Below are 24,539 nucleotides of genomic sequence, written 5' to 3' on the forward strand. Positions count from 1 at the left end.
AGAGAGGGAGGGGGATGAGGATTGGGATGTATATTTGTACAAGATGGACGATCCTTTGCCAAGATGGAGGCTGGAGCAAAATGGTTGAACCGCGTCCATCTCTGTGGGTACGATTGCTACACTGTTTCCATTTTCTTGCGGGTTCCTAAATAGATAAGTTCACCTTTTAACAAAAAATAATAAATACACATTTTTTTTGCAGGAGAAAAAAGATGTTAATTTACTAGTTGTTGTTTTGGGAGCCTGTAAAGCATTGTACCAGCAAATCAGAAGATCACTGGTGTCATGCAGGTCTCCTGCACACTGTCCGTGTATCTGTGTGCTCATACCTTGTATGATCAAGCAGATACTCTGACAAGAAGAATCAATGAACTTCCACGGAGCTCAACAGCACCGTATTAGTTCATTGAGAACTACAAGCTGACAGCTACAAAGGCTGTTGAGACTTGTAGTTTCCCATTCACATTCAGATTTTTTTTAAATTGTGACTACTAGTAGGAGGGGGGGGGGAGGAGATCCCCCAAAAATGTCAAAACGGGGGAGCGGGGGCTGGTCCTTTCCTAACATTTTACATATTACATTATGACTATGGGTTACGAAAGGTGACCTTATCCTTTAAACTTCTGGCTGGGAGGGTGCACGGGGCTGTCACGGAAGGAACACTTGATGCAGGAGCACCAATGAGGTTATTCAATCCAGCTGTAAATATATTGTCGGTAGGCATCTGAGCCACTCTGTAGCTAACAGTGTAATTTCCCAGATTGTTGAATGTATCTCCTGCAGAATAGATGGCCCTGTGAAGGAATTCAATCTACAGCAAACAAAACATGTAAGTGTAGGACACATTAAAAATAAAGTCTCATGGGTTTAAGAACACTTACATACATTTCCTTCCATGGTTCAGAAAAACAAAATACTAGAAACATAATTCTAGGTCACTGTGATTTTTTTTTTTTTTGCTCCCTAAACCATAGTTTTAAAAGCCTTACCCTACCAGCCTCTTTTTTTTTTTGTAAGCATTTGAGCGTTCCGCACCAGAGAGCAAAGCTGGACTTGGACATTAGCTGAAATCCTTGGCCTGGAACACGTATTTCTTCTTCAAGTGTTTCCAACATTTTAAATGCCCTGAATAAGTTCTCAACTAAATGGCAAGGTCATGCAATATCTCAGAACACATCTGAGCAGTTATGCAGTGTGTATAGAAAAGAATCACCCCTTTTTAAAAATTATCACATTTTGTTGCTTTTCAGCCTGAAATGAAGACGAACACAGTTTTTGTTCTATCCAGCTGTATTTACTGCAGTTTATAACATCCAAGTGAAAGATACAAGACCAACATGTCAGAACAAAATAAAAACTATTCAAAAACATAATCACTGAGTTGGAAAAAGGGTCACCCCTTTCTAAAAATGACTTGTAAACTCAATTAGGTGTAGCTAATCATCTTCTCAATGGCACAAAAAGTCATTTCAATTTCAGCTGTGATCAGCTGTGGTCATTTTGATTAATTCAGCATGAAGAGAGCTTTCCTGGAGCATTTCAGTCCCTGATAGTGCATCTGAAGCAAACAATCAATTATGGGTGGCAAAACAATGTCAAAAGATCTCTGGGATAAAGTTGTGGACAGGCAAAAGTCGAGAGATGGATACAAAATATAATTCAAAGGCTTTATCAATGCCTAGAAGCACAGTGAAGTCTATTATTAGGAAGTAGAAGGTATTTGGTACAGCGCAGACCCTCCCTGGATCATGACGTCTTTTCAAACTGAATGAAAGAGCCAGGAGGAAACTGGTCAAAGAGGCTACCAAGAAGCCTACAGCAACTCTGAAGCAGTTGCAGGAATTTCTGACAAAGTGGTTACTGTATGCATGTGACAGCAATATCACAAATTCCCCACAAATGTGGCTTGCATGGGAGGGCTGCAAGAAAAAGTTAGTCCTCGAGAAAGGCCAAATGCAGTCACGACTGAGCTTTGTCAAAACGTACCTTGAAGATTCTGATGCCACATTGAAAAAGGTGTTCTGGCCAGATGTAACTAAAATTGAAATATTTTGCCTCAACACTAAACGATTTCTGATGGAAATCAAATACAGCTCACCGTCCAAAAACACCATTCCTATAATAAAGCATGGAGGTGGTAATATCCTGTTATGGTGGGTTTCTCTGCAGCAGAGACTGGAGCACTTGTCAAGATAGAAGGAAAAACAGATGGAGCAAAATACGTCTAATTCTTGAGGAAAAACTGCTGCCCTCTGCCAGAAAGTTGTCAATGGGAAGAAGGTTTTTCTTCCAACATGACAGTGACCCAAAGCACACAGCAAAAAATGACCGCACAGAGATTGAAGCAGAAAAAGGTGAATGCCCTTGCATGGCCTAGTCAGAGCTCAGACTTAAAATGTTACTAAACCCACAACAGTAAGATCAGTCTGTATATGCAGTGAAGCATGCTTGTTATACTCACTGTGGAACCTAAGGGGTTAATCCTCTGCATTGTGTAAAAATGCTGTTTGATCCCGACTGCTTTGATCCTTCCCTTCCTCCAGTGCCCCCCTCTTATCTCCTGATAAGACATTTCGTGTGGAGACACTCTGTACATGCTTAGTTTGGTGTGTAATGCTAGAGGGTTTTTTTTCCTTGGGAGAGTGCATGTCATCAGCACAGGGCCAATCTGTACTGTCCAGACAGAGATCAGGGGTTCTGCATCCTCCTAGAGCAAAATTAAAACTCCTCCTACAAGTTTTAACATATACTCAGTTGGACACTGATAATACTCAGCTGGACACTGATAGAAGTCACAAGACTGCTCTAACTGCTAAGAAAAGGTATTTAGCAGTTTATGTTTACTAAAATAATTGCATTTCCATGTTCTGTGTACTGTGGGAGACCAGATAAAGTGAATGCAGTGTCCTGAGTTTAGTAACACTTTAAACCCCATTGAAAATGTGTAGAATTACTTGAATGACTTGACCACAAATGGTCACCATCAAGTTTACCTGAATTTGAGCAGTTCTGCAAAGAAGAGTAGGTAAATATAGCAAAGTTTATATGTGCAAAGTTAGTAGAGACATATCCCAGCAGACTAAAGGCTGTAATTAAAGCAAAAGGTGGTTAAACAAAATACTGACATGGGGGTGATCCTTTCCCACTCAGTGATTCAGTTTTTGAATTTTTCTGACATGTTGGTGCTGTATCTTTCACTTGGATGTTATAAGTTGCAGCTTATTATTTGCAGAAATACAGCTCGATAAAACAGAAACTGCATGTGTGTTAATTTCAGGCTGCAACGCAAAAAAAGTGATTATTTTAAAGGAGGGTGATTTTTTTCTATGCCCACTGTAAGTAGTATGGTGTGTTACACTGTATACAGTATATCACAACTTTATTCTGTATTCTAGAATTCATATGTGAAGGATGTTAGTTGCTAGACAACAGTAGGAGGCCAGCAATGTTGTAACTAGGCTGTTGGGCTTTGTAACATGTGTTGTCCCTGCCAGGGATATTGATGGGGCCCTCTGCTGCCATCCGGTAATTTGCTGCCCGAATGTTCCTTTGCATTATACAACAGCAGGTTTATTGGTGCTCGCCAACAGGCAGATTGTTGTGACTGTCTGAATTCTACATCAGCTCATTTATACTTTGGCGAGAAAACCTATCACAGCGCATCAGCCTTACCTGCACTGTGCTTCATTTCCCTTTTGTTGTGCTATACTTGTCGCATTCTAACAAACTTGAATTCTGAATCTGCTACACATTCACTTTTTGTGACTGCCTATTCAATATACTGTAGGGAAAAGCGATGATGTTGAAAGTACACCACAACACTAAACTAGATTTTAGCTCTTATTTGATTTTACTACATTAAACTGAAGTCTGATTGTACATCTTTGTACATCCTAGATTTTTTTTTTTTAATTACATTGCATTGCCTGGATAATTATTATTATATAGTAGACTGGGGGTGGAGGAGGTAAGGGGGCTCCAATTGCTTTGTAGCAACCAATCCAGGATGAACCCTTCTGCCTATGACAGCTGGAACGGGCGATCTCTGTTCAGGTAAAGGAATGTGTCTTTCAGATTTTTATTGACTACTAATGGTTATGTCAGCTTCTGGTTTAAAGTGATGATTTTGAGGAATAGACCATCTCAAGTCTAAGTCTGCACTAATGTACTCAGACATTTCTTTCACAGAATAGGAGGTCTGCAGTGAAGCCAAGGGCCAAGCATGAAGGTTTATTATACACGTAAATTAATCTTCTGTTACAGTCTCCCCCAATACGAAGACTATACAGTTACTGGATTGTTTTGTAGCAACAGAAAAGTGCAGGTCCTTCATTTAATAGAAAACATAATACAACAAGCGGCATTGGTGGTAACTATAGCGACTTCCCTGTCCCTGCTAAAGAAATATATCCCCACAACATGATGCTGCCACCACCATGTTTCACGGTGGGGATGATGTGCTCAGGGTGATGTGCAGTGTTAGTTTTCCACCACACATAGTGTTGTGCTTTTAGGCCAAAAAGTTAAATTTTGGTCTCGTGTCCAAAGCACCTTCTTCCACGCGTTTTCTGTGTCCCCCACATAGCTTCTCACAAACGGGACTCCTTATAGCTTTCTTTCAACAATGGCTTTCTTCTTGCCACTTTTCCATAAAGGCCAGATTTGTGAAGTACACAACTAATAGTTGTCCTGTGGACAGATTCTCCCACCTGAGCTGTGGATCTCTGCAGCTCCTCCAGAGTTACCATAAGCCTCTTGGCTGTTTCTCTGATTAATGCTGTCCTTGCCCAGCCTGTCAGTTTACGTGGACTGTCATGCCTTTTATAGGTTTGCAGTTGTGCCATACTCTTTCCATTTTTGAATGATGGATTTAACAGTGCTCTGTGAGATGTTCAAAGCTTGGAATATTTTTTCATAACCTAATTCTGCTTTAAACCTCCACACCTTTATCCCTGACCTGTCTGGTGTGTTCCTTGGCCTCCATGATGCTGTTTGTTAACTAATGTTCTCTAACAAACCTCTGAGGGTTTCACAGAACAGCTGTGTTTATACTGAGAATAAATTACACACAGGTGGACTAATTAGGTGACTTCTGAAGGCAATTGGTTCTTTTAGATTTTAGTTAGGGGTATCAGAGTGAAGGGGGCTGAATACAAATGCATGCCACACTTTTTAGATATTTGTAAAATAATCATTTGTCATTATCTTTCCACTTCACAAATATGTGCCACTTTGTGTTTTCTATCACATAAAATCCCAATAAAATAAAATTTAAGTTTTTGGTTGTACATGACAAAATGTGGAAAATTTCAAGGGGTATGAATACTTTTTTAAGGCACTGTAGGTCCACTGTTGCCATTCAAGGGGACCAACCAAATGTTTTTCCTGTTAGATAGGCAGAGGACAAGCAGTCACCCCCAAAAGAGCCCGAACACCAATCATGTTTTGATGTCTGAAAGATATACTGTCTATACAGCCCATGAAAATCAGAATCTGGTTGCATTGATCTGTGCAGACATTTCTTTTTCGGATGCTTTTCAACGACTTTAAAATAAAGAACTTCGAAAAGAAAACAAATTAACAGTAGTGGAAAAGTAAATACAAACAGAGATCCTCCTGCGCAAAAAGGGAAAAAAACCCTACTGAAAGCTGCCAGCACTTAGCCTGCTACCCAAACAGTGTAAAATTAATAAAATTATATATAGTGCAGCGCTCAAATCTAAATCAAATACTACAATAATTGTGCTCACATGCAATAGTGTCACAAAATTAATCTAACACAAATCATTAGGTGAGATATCTTCATTCAAAAGTGCCACTCAGTGTTATTCATCCCTTCGTGCCCACATATTATAGCAATTATAAATAAACATAAATAAACTATCATAAGAAAAAATAATGAAAAATAGTTTTCACAGTGCTCCAAGTATAATGTTGTGACCACACTTAATATATTAATCAAACAAGTCCAAAAAAATAAATAAATAAATAAAAATGTCTATATACACTGGTAGTAAATTCATGCAATGTGTAAAAAGATGTGCAAAACAAATGTGATCTTGTTCCACAACCGTGCCACTCTTCACCTCCTAAGGCTAAATTGCCTCCTCACCTCCTTAAACTGACCCCTAAGGGCCAAACAGCTTTCAGGATCACTCAGGATCCTTATCCCCTGGTAACACACTTCTCCTGACGTTGCAGATCACTTTAGGGTACATCCATTACCCCAAATCGGAAGCCTCTAGGGAATAATTGCTCACCAACCCAGTGAGCAAAAAAGAATCCTCTAAGTGTAGTATTAGAGCCAAAGACACTTTAATGGTACTATTCATATAAACATAGCCACTCACATATGTCCATACTCTTCCTTGGCCAGTATGCGGGTGTGCTGCATGTAACCAGAAGGACTTCCTGGGTGTACCCTAAAGTGATCTGCAACGTCAGGAGAAGTGTCTGTTACCAGGGGATAAGGATCCTAATAATGATTTGTGTTAGATTAATTTTGTGACACTATTGCATGTGAGCACAATTATTGTAGTATTTGATTTAGATTTGAGCGCTGCACTATATATAATTTTAGTAGTGGAAAAGTGCTTCCTATATCAATCAGGGTAGAAAAACATCACATTTCGCTAATAAAAGGCCTCAATAACCCACTTCCCTTCTCCTCTCACAGGCACTACATGTAAGCAAAAATCCCTATTGACACTTATTATTGGACTGTGTGAGGAACCTGGGGAGCTCCAGGGCTTCCCAAACAAATCCATCTTTATTCTGTGTTATTTGTCTTTATTCATCTGTCTAATCTACACAGCGTGTTACAGAGCTGTAGGGATGCAGTGCTAGCCGCTGTGCCACCATGCTATACTATTTATTTTGGTAAAGCCTACAGTTCTATACTATACTACCCAACAGATCTTTACTTACTTGAATTTAGTTAATAGCACAAATAAGTGATTCATTTTGGTCTGTTCATTAGCCAGCCACTCACAATCCGCAAAAGTGTGTGAAAAGAAACCAAAAAGAAAATTCTTTTTATCTGATACAGACAAATCAATCTGTTACGTTCGGTTAAAAAGAGAGTTGATAACATCAATAGGTCTGCTCCATTCGGCTTACATCAGTAATCATACAAAGTGCTCTCAATAGGTTTTTCTGTTCTTGAAAATGTAATTAAATTAGGTGTTTAATGTATTCCTTTAACAGATTGTGCTGCTTTGCAGAGCAATTGCTAAGAGCTCATGTGCATGATAGTGTTTCTGTGTTTCTCACGGCTCATTAGTAAATGAGGTAATCATTTCCTCCTGCAGGATACCTGCAGCGTCAGGCTTCTAAACTAACACAGCTTTTCTGGTCATGAGAATGGAATGGAGGAGTGTGAAAGCTTTCTCATCAAAGAAGATACAGCTTTTTTTTTCTGGAACCCATAATCCCTAAACATTACTATGAAGAATCCTTTTACGTTCAGCCATTTGCTAGAAAACGACCTCTTTTCCAGCTAAACTGCAGTTGAGTGATACACTGACATAATGCCGCATGGAGCATTTCTCTCCTTTCCTTCTTCTAAATGGCTGCTGTGTCTTAAGTCATACACTTAGATTTCACTGCATGTAGCATTTCTCACCTTTCCTCTCCCTGAACTGCAGCTGTGTGTTCAGTGCTACACTTACATATTGCTTTGTGCAGCACTTCTCACCTTTCCTGCATCTGAACTGCGGCTCTGTGCTCAGTGATAGGAGATATTGCCGCATGGAGCATTTTTCACCTTTCCTGGTTCTGAGTTGATTCTGAATTACATGCAACATTTCTCATCTTTCCTCTGCCTTAAAGCAGAACGTCACTCTCAACGTTGACTATTTTTAATCCATATGCTGCTAGCATTAGTAAATCCATAGAAAAGTATATTATATTCACTTGTTTTAATTTTTTTTTTTTCATTTCTTCAGTTACTACCTGGTTTCCATGCCTAGGCAAATGATTATTATTATTATACAGTATTTATATAGCGCCAACAGTTTGCTCAGTGCTGTATATTTTAATGGGAGACAGTACAGTAACAATACAGTACAATACACAAGGGGTTCGAGGGCCCTGCTCCTTGGAGCTTACAATCTAGGAGGGAGGGGATAGTGATACAGGAGTAAATATCTGTGGGGAATGGAGTGGTAGGAAGAGTGGAGGAGATCGGCAATTAGGTGAGGGTGGGGTAGGCTTCCCTGAAGATGATGTCGTACATCCCAGCAGTCTTTGGGAGGGAGGGTTCTCGGCTCTTCCTATGCCTGAGCTTAAGGGCAGATGGATTCCAGGCACTAAATGATACTTGAATCATCTGCCCTTACTCAAGTTGGCCACTGCCAGAAATGCCAAGGGGTGTTCCCCCCCCCCGCCCCATTTTGTTTCAGCGAAAGGACCCTATTAAAAATCAGCAATCACATAAAAACTTTTTATAATAATTACTGTCAAAATGACTAAATACAAGTGATTAACATGTTTATTTTCTTGACACCTAATGGGAAGATGCACAAATGCAATCGATGGCCTCGCGCTTCTTTTTTTATTTTCTTTACCTTACAAGTTTCCCGTGACCACCTCATCTACTACATTGTGCTGACCAACAGTACATTTTCTGTAAAGAGAATTGGGGAAGCACTTGTATAAATGTACATAGCAGTTTACATTAATATTCTGTATACAGTCCAGTGTCCTATGGCTCTCTGCTGTGAATAGTGTTTTGATGATTGTGTAGCTGCCAATGTGTACAACGAACCACAATATGTTGCAGCATCACATAGTGGTAAGTCATAGACATTTGCAGCTATGGGTTATCACCACATTATTGTCCTCAGAAGTGATAAATCATGGAAAACCACATTTTTGTTGTGGAAATCTAGGACAACTTCATTGCGTGGGTCACACAAATGAAAATTGCTCACTTGATGTTACCCAAAGGGGCACTTAATTATATTCCTGATTACTGATTCATTTAAGCTTAAAGACGTTAAAGCGATTGTAAACCCTTACCTTGTAAAACAACCCATTCAGTTTAAATTAGAAATGAAAGGCAAAACATTTGTGTATAGACATAAAAAACAGTATATAAACCCCCCCCCCTTTTTTTTTTTTATATTTGATCACATTCCTTCTGTTCTGAGATGCCTAAGAGCTGGGGGAGGAGAAATGACAGCATGCTGATCTTCCCAGTGAAAGGCTGTGAGGGGGGGCGGGGGTGTCAGGACAAGTCTGATCATTGGAGGTGAGTAGGCTGAGTTCTTGGCACAGCTAGAGAACTGACCACACTGCTATCTTCTGCCTATTGTACTCAGTTTTTAATAGGCAAGCAGAGAGCCTGGCAGGAAAAACCCAGTATTTCACACAAAGGAAACCTTACAAAGAGAACAGGATACGTTTTCTTTCAAAAGAAAAATGTTAAAATTATTGAGAACAATTTTACTACTTGCCAACTGCCCGCCCACAATGTGCTGGCGAGTGATGGCTCTGGGTCAAGCGACGTACCCTTGCGTCGCTTTCTATTTCCGTGTGTGTGTGCGTGCGCGCGCTCCCCCGCTGCACCCTATGCCGGTCCTAGGAGAAAAAAGGAACTCCGCACTAGGAGTAAAAGCACTACATTTTATACACACACATTAGAAAATGTAACCTTTTGATTGGCCCTTTTAACCCTTTGATTACCCTGTCACCCAGCTAGGACCACTAGTACAGTGTCAGTATATAGAATGTTTCACTGATCACTGTATTACTGCCACTAGCGACATCTGATAGCATCAGGGTCAGTTAGCACCCCTCCCAGCCAGGGTCCGCTATCTTACTCATGCTATAGGTCGCTGATCACCACCATTACTGGTGTTGTGTTTGTACAGATCAATATACTGATCACGAACAGAATTATATTTGGTGCCTCCTTTGTATAATGTCCCCAAAAACGCAGTGTTCGCAGGATCAGCCTCGTTCGCTGCCAGCGCTAGTGTTTAGCCCCTCCGCTGTTTTTCATGGGAGATTTGTATCAATTGATCGTGGGTCAAACAGTTTATACACACAACAATACATCGCTGCCCACCCAAAAATCAGGTCATGCCAGACAATTTGCATTGGAAACCTATTACGGTTTCTGAATTTTAAACTTTTTTGGGCCTAACCCTCAACATAAGCATTACAAAAAGAATGAATTGCAGTCATATTGGTCCACAGACCTGATTCATCATATGCCCATGTTCTCTGTTACATATATGCTCAACATGGACCAGCAATGTACTGGTACGTCGCCGGACTGTAGTTCTGATATCATTTTTTCAGCTGGCGGTCAGCTTTCATGTATTAGCAATCCTAGTGGCTAATTAGCTGCTGAACTGTTTTTACGAGCAGTGGGAAGGGACATCGCCCCCCCCGGCCACCTTCCACAGTTTTCTTGGGCTGGATCGCTTTTACAAGCAGCAGGAAAAGACCTTTCCGCTGGCTTATCATAGAGCTGATCGAAGATCAGGATAGCTCCAATCATCTCTATAGTCTAATAAGACAGAAGCATTTCATCATTTTGGTTTTGCCGAATATAAACAGCGCCATTTTAAAATTGGGAAAGCATCTGATCTTGGTGTGATCAGATGCTTTAAGGGCAGAGGTGAAATCTAGAGTCTAATAGCAGAATTCTCAGAAAAGAATACCTGCCTATTACTTTCACAGGGATATTTACATTCCCTGTGATAACCATGAAAGTAACCAAAAAAAAAAAATGAAAGGGACAGTGTAAAAATACAAAAAGAAAAATAAATTAAAAAATAAATAAATCCCACCCTCTAGCTTGCGCGCAAAGGCAAATGCAAACGTTGGTCCAGCGTTGGTATGTAAACAGAGTTTTCGCCAGGAATGTGTTTTTATCACCACGAACGTCAGATCAAGGACAGTAATTCTAGCAGTTGACCTCCTTTGTACTTCTAAAGTAGTAACCTGTAAAGGCTTTTAAAGCATATCCTATGGATATTAAAAATGTGCGTATTTTGTCACTGTGGGCATGTGCAGTTTTAAAGCATGTTATGATTGGTATCGATCTACTCGGCATAACATCCTTTTTATATATGTTATCAAACAATTGGGCAATATGTTGTGTTTTTGTGCATTAAAATTTAAAAAATGTGTAATTTCCAAAAACTTTGCGTTTGAAAAAATCGCTGATCAAATACTGTGACATAAAGAAACCAACTTTTTTAATCTCTTGGGCCTCTGATTTTAAAAAAAATTCTAATATTTGGGGTTCAAAGTAACTTTCTAGCAAAAAAACCTTTTTTTTTTAATGTAAAGAAAGAGTGTCAGAAAAGGCTTGGTTTTCAAGTGGTTAGAAGAGTGGGTGATGTGTGGCATAATCTTCTAATGTTGGGTATAAAATTTCAGGATAATAGAAGCACCCCCCAAATGACCCCTTTTTGCTTTTTGGAATGTAGACACTCCAAGGTATTTGCTAAAAGTCATGGTGAGTATTTTGCAGATCTTATTTTTGTTTCCACAAGTTTTTGGAAAATAAAGGAAGAAAATTCCTTGGGGTGTATATTTCCCAAAAAGAGGCCTGGGAGGGGGGGCGCCTCTAGAAATATGCTAGGCAGTGAGAAAGTAAAAGCTGGTTAAGTTCCAATATATATACACCATAGTTTGTAGACACTAACTCTCACACAAACCAATTAATATACACATATTGGGATTTTTTTTTTTACCAAGGAAGTAGCAGAATTAATTTTGGCTTAAATTTATGAATAAATTTCAGTGTTTTGGATTTTGTTTATAACAAAGTAGTAAATAATATCCCAGTGGTGATCAAATACCACCAAAAGAAAGCTCTGTGTGACGAAGGACATAAATTTTGTTTGGGTACAGTGTTGTATGACCGCACAGTACCAGTTGAATTAGCGCAGCGCTGAATAGCAAAAAAAGGCCTGGTCCGGAAGGGGGGTAAATCTTCCAGAGGGCAAGTGGTTAGGTTCTACATGTTCTATAGTTCTACATGTTCTATAGTTCTACATGTTTTATAGTTCTACATGTTTTATAGTCTGAATAATATGTCAGACACATTATTCATCATTGTAAAAGAACATATTCCACACTCCCCTTTTTGTTTTTTTTGGGGTTTTTTTTTTTAAATTTTTCCAGGACTCTCTACTCCTGTCAGTCTGCCAGTGGCAGCGCCCAGGGCAGATTCTTCCTCTAACTCCCCCAGTTTCGGGCCTGGGGTAACATCTACTTTGAGTTGATGAGGCTCAGCTGTGTGGTTATTTTGGATGCAGATGGTGTAGTAGTTAGGTGAAATCTTTCTCTTTGAATTTTGTGGGTATTTTCTAATTGTTTACAAAAATGAAGTGTTCTGTATCTGACTATTTTTGGGAACACTAGGTCAGAGTGTAATGCAGGTAACTACTTCATTATGATTCCCCATGTGTATGAGGAAGAACAGGCAAGGTAATATTGTTGAAAGATTATGATTAAGATCTCTGATGTGAATGAGAATATAACCACTCTCATTAAGTGATTTTCTAATGTAGACAATTTTCTCTTTGATGTTAGAATCCACAAAATGAGAACATTCTGGAATCCTGGCAGTTTGGCTAATTATCCATTCCTAGGTGCGGCCTGCAACATTTGTAAGATTGGATACTGAAGCTGACAGTCATTTAATGACACTAGATTTAGTCTATGTTCAGTGAATGCTAACCAGATTTCAGTTCTGTCACAATCGCTTGTAATATAGAGGTAGAGGAGCTGTGTTTTCTCCCAGCTATTTCACTGTAAGGCAGTGTGTGATGAAAATACATGTTAAGAATATTTTTCTATGTGCTTCTGAACACAAGAAAAAAGCCAATGGAGACGATCCTGAAACACTGAGGGAGGAGTCTTTGTGATCCACAATAATCAGTGAGGCTATATGGTTTGCCCACCCCTCAGTTGGACTACTTTTGCATGTCCCAAATTTCCAAATGCTGGTTGATTGATCAACTTGAGTACATTCAGCCTGCACATACATGGAACAAATCTCAGCTGAGAACAAGCCGGGATTCTAACCATCTATAGCTGGCCTATCATTTGGCTTTCACATACTAATGAAGGCAGAGTAGAGGTATCTCTCACTATGTATGCCCACATATATTACTCCCAAAAATGTATTCAGTACATATTTTTCCTTTTAAATATATATATTTTTACTAAGAGAAAATCGACCTCTTGTAGGATTTACCGTCACACCTGGAAGGCCTACTTTGGCACCTCAACCCCCAGGAATATTGTATTCCTCGCATCCTGTTCTTAATCCTGTCTGGTGTCTACCAGCATCTAGTTTATAGTACTCTAAAGAATTATGTCGCTGCCATATTCATTCTAGTCCAATTGCATTAGAAGTTGCTCATGTTAATCCCTCACTTTGACCTCCTGTGTCTCGGTGGGATCAGAATCTGCTGCTTTTGGTTTTTCAAAAAATCTGTTTTGAACTGATTGTGTCCATTACCTCCATTGGGTGTTTCTCTGAGTCTGCGGCTCTTGTGTAAGGAGCCTTTTCTTGTCTTACATAGCGGCAAGGTGGCCCCAAGACCCAGATACCCCCTTCCTCCCCAGTGTGGTCTCTTCTTTTCACCTCATTTAGGACATTGCCCCCCCTTCCCTATGTCTTGTCCCAAACACATGCCGAGGAGACTTCACTCTAGTATTTTGATGTGGTCAGAGCAGTTGGGATGTACCTACCTGCAACATCTTCCTTCAGAAAGATCCTTCTTGAGAGTCCCAAGAACAGACATCTTGCTTTCTCCTCCACCATTGTATGGTGCAATGGGAAGGCTGCAATTACAGATCATCCTTGGAAATTGTTGCCAGGTTGTCACTCTGATCTTCTGTCTTTCATACTTCTGAGACACTGACCCAGAACAAGTGAGGATCAGGAAAATCAGAACTCCTTCTCTGCATACATGGTCAGGGACTTGCACATTGGGAAGTCCGCAATGATGGCCACCATTATCCTCTCAGGAAAGGTTTCCTTTAACCACTTCCCTTCCAGCCCATGTATATAAACGGCCGGACGGGGGCAGTGCAGAAGCGGGTTGCCGTTCATAAATGGCACCCGCTATTTTGGACTGTGCGCGCTCCCCGGGAGCACGTGGCACTGCGATCCGGTGCCCGCTGTGTCCGGAGGACACGGTGGAACACCAATCGCTGTATAGGACCTCTGTGTGAGGTTCTGATCATGTGATCGCTGATTCGCCAATCCGTGATCGCATGGATAGTAGTAAGCAAAATGTCACTTCTGACATCATTGCTTACTACGTGTGAAATCTGTGAATGAATCTTCATTGCCCCCCAAAAGTAGCACAGTGTCACTATGCTAGGGTGACAGTATGTTAAAAAAAATAAATAAAAAAGATAAATAATATAAAAAAAAAAAAAATGTAAAACAAAATTTAAAAAAATATATATAATTGTTGGTTATAAACTAATTTGGGTTATTTGTTTTTTCCTAAAAAGATAACTGAATATGTTTTGGCCAAGATTTATGAAGAAAGCTTATTTATTTGCAAACTTTTATAAGAAAAACACTTTTTTTTCAAAATTTTTGGACTTTTTCATTTATATAGCAAAAAAAATAAAAATCCCAGTGGTGAATAAATACCACCAAAATTAAGTTTTATCTGTTTCAAAAAAATGCTTAAAAATTCATATTGGTACAGTGTTGCTTGACCGCGCAATTGTCATTCAAAGTGTGATAGCACTAAAAGCTGAAAATTGGCCTGGACAGGAAGGGGGTAAAAGTGTCCAGACATGAAGTGGTTAATGAATCAAACAGATTAATGAAATACAGCTGACAGAAACATTTGGTCACAGCTAAACTAAATGTGATCCTTCAGCCAACTCACAGCAGCATTTCAGTCTGTGTGAAGAAGGCAGCCAGACAGATAAAACTCAAAGCGCTGCCCTGTACATTAATACATATCCAAAATGTGTCCAATATTTGTGCAAACACCAGTCATCTTAAAGTTCAAATAATTGTGAAGTCTATAGTGGTGTTGTGCAATCTTCTTCCAGAACAATAAATTGCCAAAATTGCTGTGCGGTGCTCCCCTATTTTGTTCCCCCACTCACCGACAGTTGTGAACTTGTATATGTAAAGAGTCTACTTTGCTTGTATTAAAGATCCCTTGTGATCTCTGGGACTTGTGTTCCTGTTGGTCAGTCTTTCCTCCACTGCATCTCTGATGTCCTCAGCAGCAGCATGGTGTCTGTGTAATTAGAGGTATGCAAGCATCCAGCCAGATTGATGGGGTGGGGATCAGTTCCCACCTGGCATGCTCTCTGCTCTGCATTGTCCCTGTTTGGATTTTCCCCAGGTACTCTGCACAATTCTCTATGGCAGGGGCATTGCATTGTATGCTCAGGTGGTGCAGGCACTGACAGTCCCCTGTAACATGTTGTGTTAGGCCCCATGTACACGGGACACTTCTAAACGATGGAAACTGACTGCTGGAAAACATAGGTTAAAAACGTATGTTTAGCCGCGTTTGCATAACGCGTTTATGTGCGTTTGCGTTTAGAAGCATTTTTTAAAGATAAGCACAGGAGAACCTCCCAAATGCCCAGAATGCACTGAAAAGTGGTAAATTATTAACTATTTCAGACTGTTTCAGAGAAATACAGAGAGTAGAAGCAGAGACAGTGGTATGTGTTGACATTAGCTTAGGTGTGAGTTGCTCATTAACATTTCTTTTGTTTCCAAGTGTCGGGAGGTGTTTAGTGGAGTGAGTCATCAAGGCCACCTGGCAGGGGGTTTTCATGAGGAATTTTAAGTATGAATGGGCATTAACATATCTTTTGTTTCCAAGGGTGGGAGAGGTCTGAGGTGTGAATTGGTCATTACAATGTGTGACGAGCTTGGTAGGAACATCCTGTGTTAAGTGTTTTGTCCATTTGAGTACCTTGAAAACGCTTTGCATGCATTTTTCATGATGAAAAAAGGCTCTGGACAGCATTGGGAACTGGAAGAGTAAAAAAAAAATTTCAGATGCAAACGCTTGTAAACGCGAATTGCCGTGTTTACAAGCGTTTTGCGTTTGAAACGTTGATAAAATCGACTGCTGAGCGCAAGTTTTCTGCGTTAAAAAAAACGGCTGTAAACTCAAATTCCTGTAAATGACTGTAAACGATGATGTGTACATGGACACATAGGAAAACATTAGGGAGAGTTCAGGGGCTGCTGAAAAAAATGCTGAACAGCTCCTAAGCATGAGTTTACCAGCTGCAGTGTACCTGAGCCCTAAGGGTTTTGCAAAAATACAGAAAACAATTGTAGAAACCGAGACATCCACAAATTTGTGGTCATGTGTGTGCTGGTATGTCTATGTTTTAGAGTTACAGGTGAAACACGAAAAATTAGAATATCGTGCAAAAGTTCATTTATTTCAGTAATGCAACTTAAAAGGTGAAACTAATATATGAGATAGACTCATTACATGCAAAGCAAGATAGTTCAAGCCGTGATTTGTCATAATTGTGGTGATTATGGCTTACAGCTCATGAAAACCCCAAATCCACAATCTCAGAAAATTAGAATATTACATGCAATCAATAAAACAAGGATTGTACATAGAACAATATCAGACCTCTGAAAAGTATAAGCATGCATATGTACTCAGTACTTGGTTTGGGCCCCTTTTGCAGCAATTACTGTGTCGTGGCATGGAAGCTATCAGCCTGTGGCACTGCTGAGGTGTTATGGAAGACCAGGATGCTTCAATAGCGGCCTTCAGCTCTTCTGCATTGTTCAGTCTCATGTCTCTCATCTTTCTCTTGGCAATTCCCCATAGATGAGTTTGCTGGCCAATCAAGCACAGTAATCCCAAGGTCATTGAACCAGGTTTTGGTGCTTTTGGCTGTGTGGGCAGGTGCCAAGTCCTGGTGGAAAATGAAGTCAGCATCCCCATAAAGCTCGTCTGCGGAAGGAAGCATGAAGTGCTCCAAAATCTCCTGGTAGACGGCTGTGTTAACCCTGGACTTAATGAAGCGCAGTGGACCAACACCAGCAGATGACATGGCTCCCCAAATCTACACAGACTGTGGAAACTTAACACTGGACTTCAAGCATCTTGCAGTGTGTGCCTCTCCATTCTTCCTCCATACTCTGGGTCCTTGGTTTCCAAATGAGATGCAAAAGTTGCTCTCATCAGAAAAAGAGGACTTTGGACCACTGAGCAACAGACCAGATCTGTTTTTCTTTAGCCCACTTAAGACGCTTCTGACGTTGTTTGTTGTTCAGGAGCGGCTTGACAAGAGGAATACGACATTTGAAGCCCATGTCCAGGATCCGTCTGTGTGTGGTGGCTCTTGATGCACTGACTCCAGCCTCAGTCCACTCCTTGTGAAAGTGCCCAACACTTTTGAATGGCCTTTTCCTGACAATCCTCACCAGGCTGCGGTCATCCCTGCTGCTTGTGCACCTTTTTCTTCCACACTTTTCCCTTTCACATAACTTTCTATTAATGTGCTTTGATACAGCACTTTGGGAACATCCAACTTCTTTTGCAATTCCCTTTTGAGGCTTTTCCTCCTTATGGAGGGTGTCAATGATGGTTTTCTGCACAACTGTCAGGTCAGAAGTCTTTCCCATGATTGTGATTTCTACTGAACCAGATTGAGAGACCATTTAAAGGTTCAGGAACCCTTTGCAGGTGTTATGGCTTAATTAGCTGATTAGAGTGGGACACTTTGAGCCGAGAATATTGCACCTTTTCACAATATTCTAATTTTCTGAGATTGTGGATTTGGGGTTTTCATGAGCTGTAAGTCATAATCATCACAATTATGACAAATCACAGCTTGAACTATCTTGCTTTGCATGTAATGAGTCTATCTCGTATATTAGTTTCACCTTTTAAGTTGCATTCCTGAAATAAATGAACTTTTGCACGATATTCTAATTTTTCGAGTTTCACCTGTATAATCTATAGCACTGACAAAACTTTATAAGCATTAAACGTTGTACAGTGAAGCCTGCAATTTCTGAACCTATTCAGTGAGACAATGCACACGCCAACATTACTTTTCCATAGTATGGCTGCATGATTGTACCAAAAATACTATGGTCTTTGATGGTTGAAGCCAGGTACCTAAATGCTATTTTTCAGGACTGTGAAACCAGAACACTAAAAGCTCGTCCTGACATTGGGAGGATACAATTTTCATACCTCCAATGACTTTGGTGAGAGTTCTGCCCGGGATCTCAGTGCTGCAGTACAGTGACTCGTATTGACACAGCTCTCTTCCCCATAAAAAAAAAATACTGGATAGCTTTTTTTCTCCACTGGGATATGTGGAAGAACTAGCTCCCTTCTAATATGCAGGCTCTTCAGGGTCATCCATATTTGATTGATCAACTCATTGATTCCCTGGCATTTCATCCAAAGTTCATGATTTACATTATATATTGTACAGGCACACAGCCCCATAAAGATGGCATTTTCCTGCTTTATTACACCTACCTATTAACACCCACATTACAGCTCTCATTTTTTTTCCTTGGCTGTGATCCATTACTTATTTGATTAGAGTAAATTCAGCTTGTCATTAGTCACTGTTCTACGAGGCTCGGTTTTTTGGTTGCCTGCCAGTCTCTTATCAAAGGAGCTCATGTGACTGATCAGAGGTGAAGGTACACACTAGTGCAAAGTCAGGCACTATAATTCCAATCAAGCTAAGGATGGCTAATTGCTTCAGGGTGCTTCTGCGGTCTTTTGTCTCTATCTCCTTATCTGTATTGTGTCAGTGGGTTTCTGAAATGCACTCATTCATTGTGGAGTATGCTTTTTCTGAATTTAGCAAACACACATCTTCTAATGTAATCATATTATCTTCTGACTTTTAATCATTCTTTTGTTGGAGCAGGAAATGCACACCATTCTAAGAACCTTACAAGGTTAATTGGTATTTGAGAAAAAAAACACATAAACAGCACAAGACTGGAATAAAGAAGATGGTAAAATGCATAAAACTGTGTAATATAAAAATTATATTTGTCCTATTCACTTAATTTATGGTGATGATCTGCAGAGCTGCACAAAGTTTTCAGAAATGTATACAGTATAGAGTTGGAAATAGGGTGACAATGATGAAACTGCCATGCCAGGAGAGGGCAGCCCCGTACCTCCAGACAACTTCAGTCTCTCTCTCTCTGACACCTAGAAGTGTCAACTGAAACAATACTGCCTTTGATAAACAAGCAGAAGATAGGAGCACACACTGAAGCCGATTCTAAGACTTCAATATAGGCTTCAGACTTTCCTCCTCCCAGACCACGTTTCAACCATTCCTGGGCATAGTCATGGAGGTGAATAATTAATAAATAAAGTGCTATTGATCAATAAGTGTCAAATAAATAAATGAATAAACTCTTAAATAATACTGTCCAAAATATATATATGTCGGACGGAAGGAGTCGGGTATGTATTGCTGAGGATGGAATCTTCTGTGGTCACCGACTCACTACACTTTCCTCCTTTCTATAGCTATGGGACGATTCATTTACAACGAATGTCACTGACACCATTGATAAGGAGAAGTGCTGTTCTCTTTTTTTCTTGAGGTTCAATCTCCAAGAATTATTGTGACTATCATTTTGCTGGAACATCATCCTGTGGACTGTTTTTGGAATACTCATGGTTTTGGACATTATACACATATATATATTTTGTACAGTATTATTTAAGAGTTTATTTATTCATTTATTTATTTATTTGACATTTATTGATCAATAGCACTTTATTTATTATTGATTTAAACACTTTTTTGGGTAAAAGTGTTTTTGTGCAATTGGGATATTATATATAGGAGGAACATCGTTTTTCTGATATATAGTCATGGAGGTGGCAGTGTGGAGTTTTGCCTCTTGATTATATGCATCATCAGCTCGATAAACGCAAAATAGATTAAAAATGGTGTGAAACCCAAAAGCAATAATTTTTTATATTGCGGCTTACCGTGGCTGTATTCATTTTCTTGTTTTCTATTTTTATCTGGTGATCCGTCCATTGATTCTGTTGCTTTTCAAAAGAACATACTCCGTCAAAATGTATAATTTACAGAGATGAGACAAACTGTTTAACACTAGCAGGGTTGCTTACAACTATCAGCTTCTATTTATTGTAAAAATGTTATCCTAAAAAGGAAAAACTGTTTGCTGTAACTGCTTATAAAATATTAGCTGGAGTTTTGTGTGGGTTTTGTTAGATGTACTAACAGATTTAAATACACTAACACTACCCTCCCCTCAGACTGACAATGCTTCTGTCCAAAGGTGCCCCTGTGCTCATCCATCCAGAGTGGGGGCACTCTTAATACAGGAGGTGTATTTCTGGCCAAATCACCAGGGGAAAAAGCCTAAAAAAAGAACCGCTACCACATCCAATGATTGGTAAGCGGCAATGTACGTTTTTGCTTTTGGGATTAATACTACTTTAAACCTGACTGAAACAACGTTGCTTAATGTCAGGCACTACTTTTTTATTTTCACATAACATGCCATGCCATGCCAGTATTATAAGAGTGCTTGTTCTATAAAATCAGTTGCAAAGCAACACATTGTTTGTGGTAAAACACCCAAAAAATAGATATACACTGCTCAAAAAAAACTAAAGGAACACTTTTTAATCAGAATATATCATCAAGTCGGTTAAACTCCGGGGATATTGATCTGGTCAGTTAAGTAGCAGAGGGGGTTGTTAATCAGTTTCAGCTGATGTTATCAGTCTGCCTCTCCACCTCAGCCAATCAAAAGAAGCTTTGCATTCATACATAGAACACAAAGCTTCCTCTGAATGGCTGAGCAGCTTTCAGCCCAATTTGATTTTGCTCTGGGAGCAGGACAGGAAGTCTCCATCCCGCTTCCAGAACACAGTGCTGTATACTACACTGCTCAAAAAATTAAAGGGCAACTTTTTAATCAGAGTATAGCATCAAGTCAGTTAAATTCCTCGGATATTGATCTGGTCAATGAAGTAGCAGAGGGGGTTGTTAATCAGTTTCAGCTGTTTTGGTGTTAATGAAATTAACAAAAGGGGCACTAGATGAGCAACAATGAGACAACCCTCCAAAACAGGAATGGTTTTACAGGTGGAGGCCACAGACATTTTTTCCCTACTCATCTTTTCTGACTGTTTTTCACTAGTTTTACATTTGGCTAGGGTCAGTGTCACTACTGGTAGCATGAGGCGATACCTGGACCCTACAGAGGTTACACAGGCAATCCAACTCCTCCAGGATGGCACATCAATACGTGCCATTGCTAGAAGGTTTATTGTGTCTCCCAGCACAGTCTCAAGAGCATGGATGAGATTCCAGGAGACAGGCAGTTACTCTAAGAGAGTTGAACAGGGCCGTAGAAGGTCCTTCCCACATGGAAGAAAAATATATTTTAAATTTTAAAAATATTCTTCTCAAATATATTGACATACAGTTGTGTTCAAAATAATAGCAGTCACACATTACTAACCTGATCAATCACTGTTTTTGGTAGAAATGATATTTTTACATGGCAAATAATTTACTAGCAGGTGTAGTAGAGTATTAGAAATCCAACAGACCCAACAGTCATGACATGCATGCTGCTGATTCTGTGTAATTGAATCACTAATTGAAAGGGGCATGTTCAAAATAATAGCAGTGTGGAGTTCTATTAGTGAGGTCATTCATTCTTTGAAAAACAAGTGGCAATTATTGCCCTTATTTAAGGAAGGAAGGCAGCAAATGTTGTACATGCTGGTTACAGTGCATTTCTCTCTGAAATTCTGAGGAAAATGGGTCGTTCCAGACATTGTTCAGAAGAACAGCGTACCTTGATTAAAACGTTGATTGGAGAGGGGAAAACATATAAAGAAGTGCAGAAAATGATAGGCTGCTCAGCTAAAATGATCGCAAATGCTTTAAAATGGCAACCAAAACCTGAAAGACGTGGAAGAAAGCGAAAAACTGCCATTCGATTGGATAGAAGAATAGCCGAAATGGCAAGGACTCAGCCAACAATCAGCTCCAGGAAGATCAAAGAAGGTCTAAAGTTACCTGTGAGTACTGTTACAATTAGAAGACACCTATGTGAAGCCAAGCTATCTGGAAGAAGCCCCCACAAAGTCCCACTGTTGAAAAAAAAGAAGTGCTGAAGAGCTTACAATTTTCCAAAGAGCACATTGACTGGCCTAAAGAGAAATGGCGCAACATTTTGTGGACTGATGAAAGTAAGATTGTTCTTTTTGGGTCTAGTTGCCGGAGACAGTTTGTCAGACGACCACCAAACACTGAATTCAAGCCACAGTACACTGTGAAGACAGTGAAGCATGGTTGCGCAAGCATCATGATATGGGGATGTTTCTCATACTACGGTGTTGGGCCTATTTATCGCATACCAGGGATCATGGATCAGTTTGAATACATCAGAATACTTGAAGAGGTCATGCTGCCTTATGCTGAAGAGGAAATGCCCTTGAAATGGGTGTTCCAACAAGACAACGACCCCAAACACACCAGTAAACGTGCAACATCTTGGTTCCAGACCAACAAGATTGATGTTATGGAGTGACCAGCCCAATCCCCGGATCTTAATCTAATAGAAAACTTGTGGGGTAACCTCAAAAATGCAGTTTCTGAGGCAAAACCAAGAAATAGAGAAGAAATGTGGAATGTAGTCCAATCATCCTGGGCTGGAATACCTGTTCACAAGTGCCAGAAGTTGGTTGACTCCATGCAACACAGATGTACAGCAGTTTTCAGAAACAGTGCTTATACAACTAAATATTAAGTGATTCAAAGGAAAGCAAAATCTTCAAACATTTTTCAGTTTATATAGTGAATGTTTGAGTTTGTAAAGAATACAAACACTGCTATTTTTTTGAACAGTCTAATATTCACTTTTCTTCAATTTTTTTTAGAGGAACAACACAAATTTGATATCTTTTTCTTCATGTTTTGATTTGGAATGGAATGTGTAGTGTTCCCAATGCATTTGTGTGTATGGAAATAAAAGCTATTAGACGGATTTTGAGCTTTATTCACCTATTTCAACACACTGCTATTCTTTTGAACACAACTGTATATTTGAAATGCAATTTTGTCCATATTCAATATATTTCAAAATATATTTCAATATATATATGTGTATATACTGTATGTTGAAATGCGTTTTTATTAAAAAATATATGAAATATTTTAAAAAATACATTTTCAAATATACTGTATATCTTTAAAAACACATTTAATCTACATTTTTGGAATGCATTTACAAATATATGTAAAACATTTATATTAATTACTTTTTTGTATGTTAAAAAAAAATCTGAAGAATATATTAAAAAAATATATATTTTTAAAAATATTTTTCATATATTTTGTAATATACAGTTGCAAGAAAAAGTATGTGAACCCCCTGGGATTACGTGGAGTTTTGCATGAATTGGGCATAAAATGTGCTCTGAACGTTATCTAAGTTACAACAATAGAAGAACACAGTCTGCTGAACATAATACCACACAAACATTAGATGTTGCCATGGTTTAATTATTTTGGGCCTAACCCTCAACATGGGCATTACTAAAAGAAATGAATTGCGGTTGTATTGGTCCGCAGACCCGATTCATCATATGCCCGTGTTCTCTGCTGCCATGCCCAGGCATAGATATGAGAGTATAATGTGTTTTATGCATTTCAACGACAATACACTCTGTCATCCTCAGGCTGACCCTGAATTTGACCGGCTCCACAAAATTCAGCCCCTCGCAAATCACCTTAACTAAAAATTTGCAGATGTCTATACTCCCCAGCAAAACATCTGCGTTGATGAGTCCCTGATTAATTTTTCTGGCCGCTTTCATTCAAACAATTTCTCCCCAGCAAGCGTGCCAGATATGCGGTCAAGATGTAGAAGACCTGTGAGAGGGCAACAGGCTATACTTATAAGTTTCGGATTTACGAGGGAAAAGATAGTCACGTGGAGCCCCCCAGATGCCTAGACTACATGGGGAGCAGTGGCAAGATAGTTTGGGACTTGGTGTCATCCTTGTTCCATATGGGGTACCACTTATACGTGGACAATTTTTATTCAAGCATGCCACTGTTTAGACATTTGTACAATCTGGGAACTGGCGCATGTGGCAAAGTGTGACCTAATGTGTGCCCACCATTAGAAGTGGGTGGATGCAGGGCGGTATATTCTAATGGTGGGCATACCACACACTTTTTCTGGCATAGATTTCTTCTCTTTTTTTCATTCAGTCCACAGGCTACATACAAAAAAAAAAAAAAAAAAACATAGTATATATAACCAACAAGGACCAGCGATGTACTGGTACACCGCTGGACTTTGAATGGTTATACCAGGATGATGCCTACAGCTGCAGGCATCATCCTGGTATCGTTTTTTTCAGCCAGCGATCGGCTTTCATGTAAAAGCAATCCTAGTGGCTAATTAGCTGCAGGATTGCTTTTACAAGCAGCGGGATATGATGCCCCCCCTCCCCTGCTGCCTTCCATGACCA

The 24,539-nt window shown here is 39.6% G+C and overlaps 1 protein-coding gene across 2 annotated transcripts in view; it reads left to right on the forward strand.

Moving 5' to 3' along the window:
* Positions 1-24,539, forward strand: part of MCC (MCC regulator of Wnt signaling pathway) — a 540,260-nt gene that overhangs the window by 416,299 nt on the left and 99,422 nt on the right. The gene's annotated exons all lie outside the window — the stretch shown is intronic.

Source organism: Staurois parvus, unplaced genomic scaffold (assembly GCF_062004578.1).
Source record: "Staurois parvus isolate SC_StPar_1 unplaced genomic scaffold, SC_StPar_1.0 ptg000354l, whole genome shotgun sequence".
NCBI lineage: Eukaryota > Metazoa > Chordata > Amphibia > Anura > Ranidae > Staurois > Staurois parvus.